At 41.6% G+C, this 16658-nt stretch overlaps 1 protein-coding gene across 10 annotated transcripts in view; it reads right to left on the reverse strand.

Moving 5' to 3' along the window:
• The window catches only part of Disp1 (dispatched RND transporter family member 1), a 145504-nt gene that overhangs the window by 69631 nt on the left and 59215 nt on the right, over nt 1-16658 (reverse strand). The window lies entirely within an intron of this gene.

The raw sequence follows: 16658 nt of genomic DNA on the forward strand, positions 1-16658 counted from the left end.
GACACGAAAAACTCAGTGTTAAATTTTAGAGAAGCCTAGGATTTGATAGTTTTATATATTAAAAAGAAAAAAGCTAAAGCATTTCAGCCATTACAAAATGAAAAGCCTGCAGACAGATGACCTAAGAATATAATCTTGAGATGCACAAGGATTTAAAAACAAAGCATAATATTAACAGCTCTGGGCAGCTTCCAACATATTTCTGGTTTGCAAATATAGGATTTCAAAATGTGATACTTTACTTTTACAATAGAAGTTCTTGGCAGGAAATCTCCTGCTAAAATGAGAAACAATATATCTTGACTTTAATCTAATTAGAACATTCTCTTAAGGGTTTCAGTTGTATTTTGTTACCAAGCTCTGCACTGAATGTAAATGAAAGCAGTGTGCAAAGAGTACGAGATTCTGTCTAACAAACCGAAATCTTCCATTAGTTGGATTTTGGATGTTTATGGGCAAAGTTTCACTTGCCTTTTTTTACAACATGAAGTTAAAAAAATGTACAAGTTAATTTTCTAACTGTTATATAGTATAGGAAACTAAGTGTCATCTGAATACACATTCACACACACACACAATACAAATGTGTCATCACTGCTAAAGACTCACATGGATACATCATATTCCTTGACATAAAACAAAATTATAGAGAAGAGTAAATAAAACTCACATCCACTTTATTTTATTTATACTTTTTATAACATACGATAATATTGTTTTTGGCAAGAAAAGAACCTGAAACCACCCAAACTCTAAGGCTGAAGACGCTGGAGTTAGGTATTTCATGAATGTGGAGGAAGTTGAGTAAGATGTTGAAGAGACATGCATTAATGATTCAAAAGTTCAAACAGTTCAAAACTGTGAAAGTCATACTCAATCTTGCTTCAGAAATTTATTTATATGAGATAAAGTTCTGTGAGATGGCTATAAAAAGACAAGAAATAAGGTAATAATAAATGAGGAAGGAGTTAAGGATATTTATTTTATGTCAGAATTAAACACACACAATACCCCAGTAAGGCAGTGTTGTTAGACGTAAAATGCAGGCCTGGCTGAAAGCAAAGGTTTCTATAAATGGACGCATTAGAAACCAGGCTTGAGTCCTGCACAGTAAAGGCCTCGCTATCTTTAAGGTGATGCAGGGTGGCATCGATAGTCAGCCCACAGAGCCCTTGGAAGAGCACTGAAATGGTGTTGGGCCTAGTGACAGCCTTAATGGTCTTAACGGTTACTGAAGACACTAACGCAGTAGAATCACTTGAGTCCAGGAATTCAAAAGCAAATTGGTTTGAAAAAAATACTAATAATAATCACAGAACAACACTGAAACAAAAATCATCTCAGTGTATCTGCTATTCTGCAGGGAGGCAGTTCCAGCCTTAGTCCCCTGAAGTGGTCCCCACAGGCCTCAGTGCCGAGACCCTCAGCAGGTCCAGGCTGCCGTAGACTTTTCTGGGGTCCGTTAGTCAGAATGTTTTTCCTCGGGACTTAGTAGTGACTGCTGCAGCTCCAGTGTTGTAAAGTACAGCTATGACAAAGCACTGTTCTAATCCCACTGGGGCTTCCCAAAAACTGGGGCTTGCAGAAGGCATCTTAACCATGTCAGAAGAGAAAATAGGTTTCCCTGTTAACATAGTCCAGGTGCGACTCACATAACCTAGGATTGCAGTACTTCTAGTACAAGTATAGGAGGAAAATGTTTCATTTGTTTAGACTCCTTAATTATAAAGCTCACAACCTAATCTTATCATGAAAATGGCTTGACGTGCAGAAAGCAGAGCATTGGATTAGGCACAACAACAACAAAAAATAAGCTTACATAATTATTTTTTAAGTTACATCTTGTGTGTGTGTGAATGTGTTAATACTACCATGATGTGTCCAGTGCAGAGAACAAGGTGTGGGAGTCAGTTCTCTCCTTCAACTACGGGGGTCTTGGAGCCCAAACTCAGTTCCTCAGGCTTTCAAGTAAGCACCTTTATCTGCAGAGCCATCTCCTCAGCCCTCATACAATTACTGATAGCAAGATACTAAATACAATACTGTATTTCCTAGGTAGGACATTGCACTTGAGTCCCAAGTTAACAACCAGGTACTGCCAAGATGATGTTTGCTTTAAAACCAAACAGCGAAGCACTGAGAAGAGAGAGTCACACTACAATGTTAGGAGTTTTAGTCAGTACTCATCCTTTGCAAAGGCCTGTCACTGCCAGTACCTTACACAATAGGAGACAAAAGATAAAAACAGTTCTGAGGAGCCACAGAAATTTAACTAGCAAGCTCTTTGTTTTGTTCCTAAGTTAAGGCATCAGCTCCGTTGAGTCAACGAATAGCATTGCTTTACTGGCTATCACAGTCGGAGTCCAAGGAGTCCTCCTTAGGACTCTATTCAGTGTTCTGAAGTCATATATCCCCTTAGTATCACACAGTCAGCACAGCCCTCGGCCTCACTGAAGAAACATTATACACGCTCTCTCCCATCCCTGAGGGACCTTAGGCAATTCGATACTCACTCCTTCCTCTGCCAAGGGAGATGCCTTGGAATTCAAATCCACACCCTGCTGGCTTTTCGAAGACAAACCAGAACCAAGAATCAAGCTCACAAATGAAGACCTTTTATATGGAGAAGTGCAACTGCCACAAACTTCTAAAACAATCTTTATTCTTGCGTAAAATTAAAACACACTTTTTACTTTCATCAAAGAGTTTTAACTTTGGAAGTCAGCAAGATGGCCTAGAAAGACAGATGAGCCAAGCTGGGTCTCTGAAACTCTACGGAGGAGAGAAGCAACTCCCGAAAGTTTCTCAGACCTACACGACTATGGCCTATGCACATGCACAGGCACATGCATGAACACACGCGTGTGTGCACACACAAACATGGGCATATGTAAAAATCGAGACAACATACACATGCAGATACACAAACATTCAATAAGCACATGCGTGCACACATACACATACTCTGGTACATGTTCAAATGCACACATCCCCACACTAACAAATCTTTAAAAAAGTTTAGAGAATTGTAAGCATTGGAAGCAACTGTTCTCAGTGCTAGCTGTTGGTAACAATACCTCAGGTGCTTTAATCAATTGTGTTAGCTTCCTGTCATTATAACAAGTATCTGAGAAACCACATAGAGGCGAGAAAGGACTTATTTGGTTATGGTTTGAAGGTTACAGTACACACACGACTGCTCCCATTGCTGTTGGGCCTGTGGTTAAGCAAAAACTGCTCACCCCATGGCCGGAGAGTAAGAGAAAAAGAAAGGACCCAGATCCCCTTCCAGAGTATTCAGAATGGACTGTAGACTTCCCATGAGGCCCCATACTTTAAGATTCTACTCCCTCTTGGCAGCACCAAGCTGAGGACATAGCCTTAGAGAGACGGACTTTGTGGGGCCATCAGCAGTCACTTTGGACAACTGAGAAAAACTTCTTAGAGGTGGCACTCAAGACAACTGGAGCTTTCTCGGATTTGAGAGAGCCAGGAGTGAGTGACAGAACTCAGTCCTTGCTACTATGTTCTTAATGACTTTGTGTCTCTTGAGATTGTTAAAAATTGAATTTTATAAGGCTTCTCATTGCATTTCAAGATTTGAACTATCTATTCCCATGGTGACCAGTGAGTATGCCTTTTTTTAATTAAAATATTTTTTTCATCCATCCATCCATCCATCCATCCATCCATCCATCCATCCGTCCGTCCACCCACTGTGTGTATGCACACACCAGCGCACGTGGGAGGGACAGTGGGCAGTCTATAGGGATCTCTTCTCTCCTTCTACCACATGGAACTTGGGGACTGAATTCCAGTAACAGGGCTTGGTGAGCCTTGTAGTCAGCCTGCCCATGCCCTTTTTAAGGAGTAAGAGAATGAGAGAAAGCCGAAACAGGAAGTGCATCCCCAGTGTTCGTGCCATCCTGTTTCTGGAAGCAGATATTCTAGAGAAAGCAAACTGTCCACACTAATAACATACAGATTTTACAGGTCACAGGAATGTTTCTTTTTCTGATTCTAACTTCAAAAAATACAATTAACATCCCTTTGGTACATATTATGAAGGTAATTAAATCTGCATATAGCAACATATGTTTATTTCTGGATTCTGGAAGTTGAAAGGTTCAACTGAGGATTTGTACAAGTTTGCCCAGAAGTTTTTAGTTCCTCTGAAAAACTTACATCTTGATCCTGCTAATAAAGACTAACTCTAGGTAGGGAAAGAAGACATTTCTAAAACCATGAAGAGTTTAGTGATTGCCTCTGGCTCACCTGCAAAGAAAGCCTAAGTAAGCCTGGGATAGAGACACAGCAGTTCTGTACACAGACCGTAGCCATCTGATTTATGTATGCACACATATTTTATATGTACTTGAGAAAATAAAGCACTCTCATGTACAAATCTGGGAATAGAACACATTATTCCCACTTGGATCTGTGGTACATCAAACAAGAAGTGTGAATTTTAAAAAGTGAGGAGTGTTTTAACCTCAAATTTTATAAAAGTTCTCCCAAGACCTGCCTTCTCCCATGCCGAGGACTGAATACAGGGCTTTGTGGATGTTGGGAAAATTCTCTACTGCTGACTATATGCTAGCCAACTCTTTTACGTTTCATATACTATCTGCTTACTGAATGTTTAAGGCTAATAACTGTGACTTCTCTGTACGACAAAAGGAGGGAAAGAAAGAAGAGGGATGGTGGAAGCCGTGTGACTACAGGGGAAAAGCGATCCAAACACTGCGAACCAACCTCTTCTGAAGTAGCTCCCACAGGGAAGTCTACATCTCCTACCCTGAGGTCTAACGCAGCATCTCCACCCCATGTTCACACACTCAAGCTGGGATTGGGACTATCTAGCTGTCTGTGAAAATAAAGATCGACTCATTAACAGCCTCATTAATAGTCTTCATTTTATATTTCATCTCTAACCATCTCACAGGAAAGCACTTGAAGACTACAAGCAACTACCAAGTACTAGAAAGTAGTGTGAAACCACTCCTCACATGGAGAAATCTTTTTTTTTTTTTTTAAGTGGAAATCTTTTGTTTTGTTTGTTTTTCAAGACAGGGTTTCTCTGTGTAACAGTCCTGGCTGTCCTGGAACTCTCTTTGTAGACCAGGCTGGCCTTGAACTCACAGAGATCGGCCTGCCTCTGCCTCCCCAGTGTACCACCATGCCTGGCCACGTGGGAGAAATCTTAACGTGCTGCTTTTTCCACATGCCAAGACTTTAAAGCGCAATCAGCAGCTATCTCGAGAGCAGGCTGTGTCTGTTTCGCCCTCCCTGCTGCAGAGGCCAAGCAGGCAGGTTATAGCCACGCACACTGCCTCCAAGCCCCATGTCACAGCACGGCACAGGACAGCCGACAGCTGGGCCTCTCCTCCATTCCCCGTGTCACATGCCCACACCCAGGCAGGAGCCACATCCCTATTGCCACTGTCTTTCCAGCTGGGGTATTTGGGGTGGGGGAGGGGGTCTCAAATAACCAAGTAAGTTCAACACTTACACTTAGTGAAGTGTAAGAATATACTGTGATTTCCTTTTTTTTCCTTCTGTTATCTAAAATGCCTGAAGAGTAAATCACACTTAAAAAGGAATACTTTGATACCATAGCTCTTTGCTCTATACAATCGAATTGGTTCTCCTACTACTTGAAGGCCCTCTTACTTCTCTTTAATTTTTAATTGACACAATTATACATATTTATGAAGTATAATGTGATACATGCAATAATTTATAAGGATCAAATCAGGGTAATTGGCATTTCCTGTCTTCTTAAACTACAAATTTTTAATGCTTTATTATATCACACATTAGCTGCACAAAATGATGAATTTCAGGACTGGGGAAAGGGTTCCGTCAGTGCTTGCCTCACAGCAGGAGGATGTGGGCACAGGGCACACAGGCAACACCTCCACCCCACCCTAGGGAGGTGGGAGACAGGAGGCTCCCTAGGGCTTGCTGGCCAGCCAGCCTAACTGGGGAGCTCTGGGCTCTCCTTGAGCTGCACAATTGTAATAATCCTTAGAGCAGATATTAGTTATACGAAACAGCAGATTTGGGGTTGCGAGATGGCTAAGTTGGCAACACTGCTGGACTAAGGGCTGTGATAACACTAGGTCAAACCCCAAACTACCTGAACTGAAAATACAACATGGTTCTGCACCCAGCTTGGAAATTAAATTGTTTAAATAAGAAAAATAAGGAATCTCCTGCCCCCGACCGAAGCCCACACTGACGTGACTTTTTCTAGAGTGGAAATGGACATGTAGGCCCTTCCCAGATGCAGTATCCATTTTGAAATGCTAAAGAGTTAAGGGCCTAACAAAGATGCTGCTGTTTGTGCTGCATAGACCTGCTCTAGATGCTGTAGACTTCAGAGAGCAACTGTGCAATTACAAACTGCTGCTTAATATTCTCTCCAGGTACAAAGGAACTCAAGTACCTGTGGACAAGAAGTGAGCCTGTGTCTGCTGTCTGTGGAGCTGAGTGGGCACACGGCACACTTTACGTGAGTTGAAAGCCCCACAGTCTGTTAACTCTCTCAGATGAGTGCTTTTATAAGTGATGCCATGGCAACACACAGGCAATGTGAACTTCTCATTTACCCACCTGCATCAGATACGTTGCTACATTCTTGAGTCCTGTGAATATATTCTAAATCTGTATTTTCACTAAAGCTTAGTTTTAAAATATTTATTTATATCCTATTATGAATGAAACCATACAAGTTACCCAAAACTAATAGCTCCATGGATTAAATAAAATTTATTAATGATAAAAGATGCTTTCACATAGACTAAATTAATTCAGTTCTGTAAGTTTAGTGAAATACACCAGAAGAGCCCATGTAACTGCAATAAAGTTTAATGGATGCTCAATTTGGTACTAACACAGCAGGTAATAGAGGCAATGAAAGCATGAATCACAAATATGAAGTAGCCTTAACAAAAAGTACAAATTTTCTCAGAAATTGGCCAACATACACTTACGACTAAATTTCTGCATTCAGGTAGAGGATAGCTAGGGACACTGAGGAGAGCGCAGTCAACCTCTGAAGCATTCTTTAACTAGCTATTTCCAAGACGGGGCTGACGGGGCTTTGGAGGTGAGGCTCATTGCATGACTCTGTGAACGCCCTGTGTAACTGACATCACCACACAGCTGTGTACACAGACTCACTGTGACCTGCTCCTCTACCGCAGGTGTGCATCGCCGTTCTAAGCACTACTACTGTGCTCTTCAGACTACCGTGACTCAGAACTCAAATTTAAGGAAACTAAAAGCTTTTAAATTATTTTAACTATTTGCAAAATGAAATGTTGACCTGACAGATCAACTGCCATCTCACTATCCATTCTATTTTTATTTGTTTTGTTATGATCCAACTTGTTTTAAAGCGAAGCATAACATTTTATTTTAGATACAGCAGCAATAAAATCTCCATCAAAATAGTCACTAGTATCAGTCTAAAATTATTTGATTTGCATTCACCAGCAGCACACCCAACAGCATGAAAATATTGTTTTTCTAGTGACAACACACAGTTGAAGTAAGTAAAATGTTCCAATAATGTAATTAAATGAAGAGAGATCACTTTGTTGGCTAAGACAGGCTCCCTGAAAAAGCTCTCTGGGCTTTCTATGTTTTCAGTGGTTTCTGGGTCTTATTAAGTATCACATTAAAAGGAGCCACCTCAGACATGAGCTTGGAGCTTTGAGCTACTTCTGAACACTGTGAATGCTCACAGAATGAAACTGAAAAAGTCAATACTATTAATATTGGTGCACCGAGAAGAAGCGGCTTGGCCATGGCTTCCCATTCTATCCCGGGCTGAATGGGACTTGAAAGCAGAGGCCTGAGAATCTCATGCAAATCTCATTTCTATCTACCACATCATTCAGACATCAAACTTAGACATTACTTTTTAATTTTGAAAATTCAAAGGTTTAAAACCTCACAGTGACAAGTAGTCAAATACCTTCCCTTCCCTTGATGGTCTTCTCAACTTCCTAACCCTTATACAGTGGAAATGAGTCTGCTTCCAGCTGCTGCTCACAGCTCAGCCCTGCATCCTTCCTGATGGAGAAATGTAAAGCAGGCCACTTTTCCTTGATGTGCACAGCTCGCAGGCTGTTTGTAGTGCTTACACACACACACACACACACACACACACACACGCACACACTGAAGCAGACAGGATAACCAAAGTGTATCTAGACACAGATTCTCAATCTTTTCTGGAGCAGAGCCCAAACACAAGCTTTTAGATAAACGGGAGCAGAGCTCTCCCTGGCCTGGTAGCTCTACATCAAAGATATGCGTACTAATCTTCAGTATATTTGAAAGCCACTGTCATATACATGGTACCTTTCAACTTTTCATAGTATGACTAAGGTCATACTATAGCTGACATTTCTAAACAGTGGCATTTCTAAATGCAGCTTAAGCAACAGAAGCTTCTAAAAAACCATTTGCAGCTTCATTTTCCACTCACTATACAGGGAAGAACACTGCGTAAGCATTTGTTACAGAAAATATACAACCCAAATTCACCAATATTTTAGTAGATATACCTAAGTACATTGTTTCACATATTAATGTTTGCATTTTTACTACTAAATACCTAACTGGACATCCAAAATACCCATTCCTTTGCTAATAAGGATTCTCGTAACTCATGTTTTCCATCCGGTTCAATTGCCTTCTCACTGGAATACACTGATTTATAACTTTGAGTAAATAACTGAGTAGTCTCTGATGGTCCACAAACTCCCTTTCACTCATATCTTGTTTGTTATTTTGAAGACATTCTCTCACTGCTTCCTGGCATCTATCAGATCTGACTACTGTCAGCCTTAACATTCAGTCTTGGTAGACAGCCTGTCTTTTGCTTCCTTCTGTGGATCAGAGGCAGTCTTACACTGTCACCCAGGCCCTTTTCAGGGTCATCATCCTCCATGCCTCTGCCTCCTAAGTCCAGGGACTACAGGCATGTGCTAACACACGAAGATGAAAACTGTCTTTCGTGAGTACTTCCTCTTTTCTTTTCAGCTAATTTTTCACACCTTTCCCTGGCTCATAATCCTTTCCCCACACTAACTAGTGAACCACTTCTCTAAACCACACTAGTAACACTTGAAATCAGAAGAGACCATCCATCACTAAAACGCCAGCACCCTGTTAGCCTCCTGCTGTGGCGCCAGCATTCTCCCTCCCTCCCCTCCTTCCTTTCTCCCTCCCTTCCTCCCTCTGGCTGCCTCTCTGTGTGTATGTCTATACATGCATGCATTTGAGCATGTATGTATATACACGTGTGTAGGTCTAAGTACAAACATGAATGTGGAGGCCCCACGGTGATGTCTCGTATGTTCCCTCAATTGCTCCTCACTTTGCTGAGGCAGGATCTCTCACCAAACCTAAGCTCAGAGCCAAATTTCCCAAAGGACGCCTTGTCTCTGCCTCATGGGTGCTGTGATTACGGGTGGCTGCCATGTCTCCCAGGCTTTCCTGTGTTTTCTGGGGACCCGAATCCAATCCACACACGTGCACTTTATCTACTGCACCCCCAGCCTATCTGACCAAGTCTAAGGCTGGTCTCTATCTGTGCACAGATCCACGTCCTCTCATCTGCTTAACATACCAACAAATTCTCATTCTGTAACCCCCGCAACTCTCCCCATATATGGAGTATTTCCATTAGTCTACAAAGGTATCTTTATGTTTCTCTTTTTAAAACAACAACAAAACAAGACACTATCCCTGGCCCTGAGCAAACAGTTTCTGCAAAAGGTCTTTACAGTATATTTTCTAAAAACATATTTATTTTCTCCAGAAACAGATTAAATATACCTAAGTTAAAGTAGCTCAGGAAACAAGTTCCTGCATCTTATCAGATCACAGTGCAATAAAACAATCACTTCAGAGTGCAACCTTATTTGGGAACAAACATTGTGACTGTCACTCATTTAAATGGGCTTATACTAGAGCCAGTGGGCCCCTAATCCAATAGCACCAATGTCCTTATAACACAGAAAGTACATGGGGAGAGCATGATGTGGGCAGATGGTACAGATGAGGGTGAGGCATCCCTCCAAGCAACCCCCAGCAGACAGTGGGAAAGTGACTGTCCTCAGCCCTCAGAAAGAGCAGCCACACTCGAACTCTGACCTTCGTTTTCCAGCTCCCACAATGACAAGCCCTGTGGTTCCAGCTTCTTGATTTGCCACAGCTGTTACAGGAGCCCAGCAGAGTGTCACTTCTTCCTGTATTCTTCCCTTGCCACTCTCACAACCAACCAGCTCCCAACTTCATTTACATACACTCACAGCACCTTTCCTTTGTTCTTTATGGCAGCGATATTCACCTATGATTAATTACACTCATATTGATCTCCTCTACAGACCATAAAGTAGACCAGGCCAGGGTCTTAATCACTCTCCCTGTGGTGGTGTCTTTGAAGTCCTAATTCCTACCTGTGATGACTGTTCTTGGTTGTCAACTTGACTCTATCTGGAATTAACTAAAACCCAAGCAGCTGTGCACAGCTGGGAGGGAGTTTTTTTTTTTTTTTTTTTCCTTAACTAAATCATGTGAAGTGGGAAGACTCACATTTACTTTATGTGTTTGTTGTTTTTTAATTTTATTTTTTTTCACAATTTATTAGTTATATATCCTTATTGAAGGGCCCTCCCCAGTCCTACCCTCCCTCTCTCTTCTCCCTTATCTCCTTCCCCCAGTCCACTGAAAGGGGGAATTCTCCACCATTGCCATCTGCCCATAGCTTGTTAAGTCTCATCAGGACTGCCTGGATCCTCTTCCTCCACCGCCTTACAAGGCCACATCGCCAGGGGCAAGTGATTGAAGGGCAGTCAATCCAATTCATGACAGAGGCAGCCCCTGCTCCCCTCACTCGGAGATCCACATGGAGAAGACCCATTTTTAACTCCCATCTTTTGAGGTGGGAAGACACAGCTTTGATCTGGGCTACACTTCCCCTTGGCAGACTGCATGAAAGACATGGAAGAAGAAAGTTTTCCTTCTTTGCCTGCTTGTTCCCACTCTCACTGGCAAGTACATCCCTTCACTGGCATTAGAGCCTACTTCTTTGGGATTCTGGCATACACTGAAGACCACCTGAGACATCCAGCCTCATGGACTGAACAACTACGAAATTCTTGGACCTTCCACTGGTAGTCAATCTAGGCCACACCATGTAAACTATTCTAATAAATCTAAATAAGTAAATATGGAGGAAGAGAGAGAACCATTCTATAAGTTCTGTCCCTCTAGATCACCCTGACTGATCCACTATCTGAAATTACTTTAGTTATTAAGTTCTTATTCAGTGTTTCTCTTTCCACAAAGCATAACCCCACACTTAACAATGCCTAATACATAACTGATGTTCAATCATTATCTTTAAAATGCTTATTTTACTCACAGTGACAGAGCCAGTGCCATGCGCATAGAAAGCAAAGCCAGTATATAAAAAGCAATCAATAACTACTGATGAATAAATGAGTTAATGAGCCTATTTAATAATGCCAGACATTTTATTATAAAGATGCTCACTATAAAGTGACTGACACCTGTAATACTCCGGCTTGGGAGGCTGAGAAAGAGGATTGTGAGGAAGAAGCCAGCCTGAGCTACATGTATGTGGACAGAATATGCCTCAAAGAGACAAACAAATCACTTGAGGTACAAGGGTGGAGACTGAAGCATCACATACAGCAACGTTAATCTTAGTAATGTCAATTCACTTCTACTTTATAGATTACAATTAGAAGCATGCCAATGACAGGCAAAATGCACCATTCTCAGCTGTGATTGATCTCAAAATAACTTATATTCATAAAACAAATATAAAACATTACTTTCTTAGATAAAGTCAGCAAAACAGTAAAGGCTTAAAGACGTTTTTCAGGATAATGAAATAAAAAGTTGCCTTCCTTTGCCTGCTTATGTAATGCTGGCAACACTAATTCTTTAAAAGTAATTGTTTCCCATTATCTGAGGTCTCTGACATACACTGCTGGTGTTTCCCTCTGATGTGTCTTGCAGCCTTTGCCTCAGAGGGTACAGAGTCCACAGACCTGTAATGATATGTAGTCATGGGAAGATAGCCACATAGTAAACTCTGTGAAGTAACTACTTGAAAGCCAGTAAGAGCTTTCATCTGGGAGGGAATCCTTACCGTATAAACCGACGACACCACCCCACAGACCACTCCTAGCACCCAGCTTTAAGTGAGATGTAGCCTCTTTCTAAGCATTTTTCAGAATGGCAGGAGAGCACTCGCTGGGAAACAGCTGCTTAGCTTCACCACCGATCGGCCCGAAAGACAGTCCGCATACGGGCTAGATGCCAAACATTCAAAACTTTCAACACATCCAAGGCTCTCAAAGCATTCAGCAGTAATTTATTTAACACTAGCTTGCTAAGATTTTGAGAGCCTTTTCTCTCACTCTTAAAATTTCTGGACCACAGAGGTATTTCAACACTCTTTCCCAAAACTACTATAATGAGAAATGAAAAACTTGACACTTGAATGATAAGTGGAACTGGAATCTCAAAAAAAGGTGTTCCATAAGTAAATGTGTTTACTTTGTTTATTTTCAAGATTAAAACACATAAACAAACACTAGTAAGTAATTTCTTAAAACCATTTAAAGTAGGAAAAAACACATATACACCAAAACCTGACATAATTATTACTTAAGAAGTTGCCACTAAAATAAATAGAACTAAAAGCTTCATAATTATGATAAAAGTTAATTTTGTTACTCCAGTTTGTGAAAGAAAATAGGGACTTTCTCAATCTTTTCTAGATTATCTGTTTTCAATATAACATGTTCCAGTAAAAGCACTGAAAAGCTCAGAATTTAAAATGGCGACTGTCATTGTGTGCACTCTTTCTAAAACTTGTTTTCATTTGGAAAAGGGATGTTTTTATTCCAAAATCATTACTTTTATAACCACAGAAAAATGAAATAAAAAATGTACAAATCAGAAATGTATAAAAGGAAAAGTTAAAATATATAGATGGCTACCTACAACCACTATTAGCGTTCTAATGTACATGTTCAAGACAGCCAACAAAGAGGCCCAGAGCCAGTCAACATGCTGAGAATAATGGACTATGGAGTTCTCAGCCCTAATGGGATATACATAGCACACCTCTCCTCTCAAGGTCCAGGGACTTCTGGAAAGAGAGAGCAGAAAGATTATGGGACACAGAGGTGGAGGATGAATTCAAGGAAACATTGTTTTCCAGACACAACCAAGAGTTGCACATATAAGCTCACAGTGATTACGATGACAACTAGTGTACACATTCCAATTTCATGATTTTTAATAACGTGCGCATGTGTGCAGTGCTCCTAGAGGCCACATGAGGACATCAGATCCCCTGGGACTGGAGTTACAGACGGTAGTGAGTTATTGTGTAGAGGCTATGGATCACACCCAGGTCCTCTGGGGCATCAGTAGCCAATGCTCTTAAGCACTGAGTCGCAGCTCCAGCCCCTAATATCACCATTTTTATACTACCCAAGCTTGAGCATTCTTTTGCTCAAGAATAAATTTACTTAAAGTATATACTTTTCCTTTTAAACCCAATACAAATAGTAAAGAAAATTTTACAAGAGTTCCTTTTCTTCTTCCCCTTAAGATTAGTTTAAGATATGGAACAATGTATAAGTTGAGTTTTAATATACAGCATCACACACACACACACACACACACACACACACACGGGATTTGTTGTCCCTCACTTCTATCTATGTAGTAAGCGCACAGTCCACTGTTAACATGTGATATTCAGTATGATTTTATGATTGCCAGCATCTCTAAAATTAACATTTACTAGCTTCTCTCCATCATGCAGCCACATTTAAAAGTAAATTGCAGAAAAGTCAAGTAGGCCTGTGTTACAGTACTACAAAAAATCTTGCACAATTAAACGATCTCCAAGAAATGGTCTTAAGTAGAAAAACCTAACCCTGGTTTCAAAGGCCAGCTTGGCTCTAAACAAGTTCTATGTACCTTAGAGGCGGGTTCGTGCTGCAGCTCCACCCCAAACTATGAGCCACAGAAAGCTGAACAGTCAGTGTTTCAGGGCCTTGTGGGCAACCCAAACCCAGCTTTGATATAAGCGCATCACACGCCTCTCACTCAGCAGGGTCACTTCTCTAACAGGGATGCGACCCAAACCCTGTCCCAACCCGCCAAATTAGGGAAAATGACTGCTATTCTCAATGGCATACACATTTTAAGAACAAAAATATTAAAAACAGTAAAAATGCAACATTTGAACATGTGAATTACTTAGTTCAGGAAACCATGAAGCCGAACCGGGTATTTAAGACAGAAAGTATAGACAGTTGTTTTTACGTCACATCACCTGAACAATGAAGATACTGCGGTGAAGACTGCAAGCGGATAAGCAGGCGGGAAAAGAGGGTTTTGAACTTCAAGCAACTATTTCAGAAATGTGCCTGTCTCAGCAAGCCCCATTTTAGGGTGAAGAGGGAACACACGGCAGCTTTCAGCCTCCACTTCACTCACTAATCTGACACCAGGAAAGGAACGATAACCTGTCGTCCCTGAGAAAAGCTTCAGCTCCTGCGAGCACTGTTTCTTCTTTCTAGCTAGCTTTAAGAATGTCTCAAGACATATTTCAAGTGTTATGCAAAGTTGTGCCGTTTCAGCACAAAATATCCCCCCAAAATATCTGCAGTTAAACATGCCAGGGCCCAAAGGATTCTGAGACACATCACACTGAACTGTAAAGTCCACACGGAATCAGCTGAACAAGGAACCCTTTTCCTCTAAGTCAACGCGGCTAAGTGCAAAGATCTCCCTTGAAGCTGCTTAAGTAAACACGATGTGTCAAGTCACGTGCAGCAACTTTCAACTCCCTTTTGGCAAAGGAATTTTCTTTCAAGGCTTTGTGGGTCAGAGATCCAGCCCTCGGTAAGGAAAAGTTCTTCAAAGGAAACACAAGAGGACTGCCTCACAACAGTTCTGACATGAATACACTGGGGCTTCCTATGCCTTTGGGATTGACAGGGTAGTCTGTGGCTTCAGAGGGCTGGCCCCCAGCCAGCCACATCTGCACTCACTTGCCTTCGATCCTGTGTTAATCCCTGCTTTACAAAAAGAAATGCAGGTATTATTTAGCAAGAAGATCTAAAGTTTGTCTCCACATAGTCTGTGGCACTCTCTTTACAGTGCACTGAGATGGTCAGTACTGGGTATAAATGTGTTCCCCAAAAGGTGCCTGTGTTGAAGGCAAGCTCCCAGCTGATGACACTACTGAGGGTGACTAGCGACGAGGATGCTTTGGTCAGCTCATAGCTGGCTGAGCTGTTAGAGATGAAGCTGGGTTGAAGAACAGATGTCAATGGAAATGTGCCTTGAAGGGTAACCTTGTCTCTCTGCCTGCTGTTCACGAGGTATCTTCCCTCCACCAGGCTGTAGTGCCATATCCTACTTACCACAGGACCACCTTCCACCATGTCGTACTGCCATAGTCTACCTAATCAGGCCCAGAAGCAGGAGTCACATGACCACAGGCTGAAACCCCAGCCAGGTAAATCTTTTTTTCCCTTAAGTTCCTTACATCAAGAAAAAAATAGTGTTGGATTATTCTTCAAAGAAAATACAGTGTAAGATGGTCTCTAACAACAGTTCAGTCATGAAAGTACATGAAAACGTCACCCTCCATTGAACTGTGTCCCAGTCAGTGTTCTCTGCTATGAATAACACCGTGACCAAGGCAACTCTTACAAAAGAACACGTTTAACTAGGGATGCACAGTTTCAGAGGTTTAGTCCCTTATCATCACAGTGGGGCATGGGAGCACACATGACACTCGAGCAGTAGCTGAGAGCTATATCCTGATCCGAAGGCCAAGAGAGAGACACCAGGCTTGGCATGGGCTTTTAAAACCTCAAAGACCACCCTCAGTGACACACTTAGTCCAACAAGGCCACACCTCCTAATCCTTCTAATACTTTCAAATACTGCCACTCCCTGGCGACTACACATTTGATTCTATAAGCTTCTGGGTGCCACTCTAATCAAACCATCACAGACCGGCACTGTTAACCCATGCAGTGAAGGCTACTGTAGCGACTGTCCTAGCTTTTCCATTATGCTTTTGAAGTATCTAGTAGATGCTCACTCAACACATCTTGACACATCTGCAGCATATGAAACAATACAGCTAACAGACAAGGTAGATGCACCCAGCATCAGGTTGGCTACCTAATAAATAGATTGTTTCTCTGTCTTTGCAATTCCCTGACTCACTCTTCATAGTCAAGCTCTCTGCCATAAGTTTGAGGAAAACACAAGGAAGAAATGTAAAAGAAATCATGTATCAGGTGCAGTGTCTAAGTCAGGGAGGTTACTGAAAGGACCTCTCCCTCATGCCTTTGTTTTATGCTATACAAGGATGCCCTGACTAGTTTTCTGTCAACTTGACACAAGCTAGAGTCATCTGAAGGGAGGGAACCTCTATTGAGAAAATGCCTGCATAAAGTCCAGCTGTAGGGCATTTTCTTAATTAGTGATTGATGGGGGAGGACCCAGCCCATCATGGGTGGTGCCATCCTTTGGCTGCCATTCCTAGGTTCTATAAG

The sequence above is a fragment of the Meriones unguiculatus genome, chromosome 11, assembly GCF_030254825.1.
Source record: "Meriones unguiculatus strain TT.TT164.6M chromosome 11, Bangor_MerUng_6.1, whole genome shotgun sequence".
Classification (NCBI taxonomy): domain Eukaryota; kingdom Metazoa; phylum Chordata; class Mammalia; order Rodentia; family Muridae; genus Meriones; species Meriones unguiculatus.